Consider the following 1,222-nt stretch of genomic DNA (forward strand, 5'->3'; position numbering starts at 1 on the left):
CTTTCCCTCTTAAAGTCATTGCTGACATGTCTTGACTGAAATGAATCATAAAAATGTCAGCATGGGGCCGCGCCTTCACAACATCAATGAACCAATGTATGAATATATGAGGATATAAAGGAACAAATCATCTGGCTTCCCAAGACACTTTTCTAAAATGCACCATATGTAAACTCGAAGGAAAAGAAAACTGTTTAGATGTAAATGAATGGACCTTTTTCAGTGGACCTTGCCTGGGCTTTTTCAGTCTTACGTTTGAAACACGAGGTCTCTGAATCGTTCTCTATATAAGATTTTACTTTCAGTTTCATTTGACCAGGCCCACATCCTGAGATTGTTTCTTATTTGTCCCATTACAGTTCTAGACACTGTTATGGTATTTAAGTCATTCACTATAAAACAAAAGTTTTTTTTTTCTTTTTTTAAACATGAATTACATTATTTTGGCTAGCAAATAATGAATAATTTTTCTGTTTCCTCCAGGGTAGATAAAGACAGGAGCGGGGCAATATCAGACACAGAGCTTCAGCAGGCATTATCAAATGGTATGTTTTATTTATTTTTTTAAAAATTAATTTTCCTTTTTTCTTACTTTTTTTTTTAGCTACTAATAAACATATTCCAACTGGAGTTGAAAGATAAATGTTCAGCAAAGGCCCTCAAGTATAATTACTGTGTGGGGTTTCCATTGAACAACTTTCATTTTAGAATATCAGACTATTAATAAAAGGACCCAGGTTTCCTTACAGCAGAGAAACATGCTTCTTGTACAAACAGTAAGTGTTTTCCTGTAACAGTCATCTGATGGTTTTGTCAACACTATTGTTTTGGCAATATGATTTAGCACAATTTACATGTGCCACGCTGACATTTCCATACAAAAATATACTTTAATTTTGTTCCACTAAAAAGATAATTCCTTTGTTTTTTTGTGATGCCCATGTGTATAAAGATGTTCACAGTATTGTTGCTAAATGAAAAATGCCCACATTGACTATTATTGCTAAATGTTCTTGTTCATGAAATACCAAGAAATAACCAGCATTAATACCAGTTTATAGATGACTATTCACTAATTTCACTGCGTTTTCCATGTATAGAGTACAAAATATGGCCTGACACTGTTAAACATGACTTTTATTTGTAATTTTTTTTCAACACATGATCAGTGAAAGGAAGTACTTGAAAATGTAAAACAAAATATTATTTAGTTATTTTCTAC

The 1,222-nt window shown here is 32.4% G+C and overlaps 1 pseudogene; it reads left to right on the forward strand.

The window, feature by feature from the left end:
• LOC107589942 (programmed cell death protein 6-like) overlaps positions 1-1,222 on the forward strand; it is a 15,601-nt pseudogene that overhangs the window by 3,537 nt on the left and 10,842 nt on the right.

This window comes from Sinocyclocheilus grahami, unplaced genomic scaffold, assembly GCF_001515645.1.
Source record: "Sinocyclocheilus grahami isolate Dianchi unplaced genomic scaffold, SAMN03320097.WGS_v1.1 scaffold122.1, whole genome shotgun sequence".
NCBI classification, from domain to species: domain Eukaryota; kingdom Metazoa; phylum Chordata; class Actinopteri; order Cypriniformes; family Cyprinidae; genus Sinocyclocheilus; species Sinocyclocheilus grahami.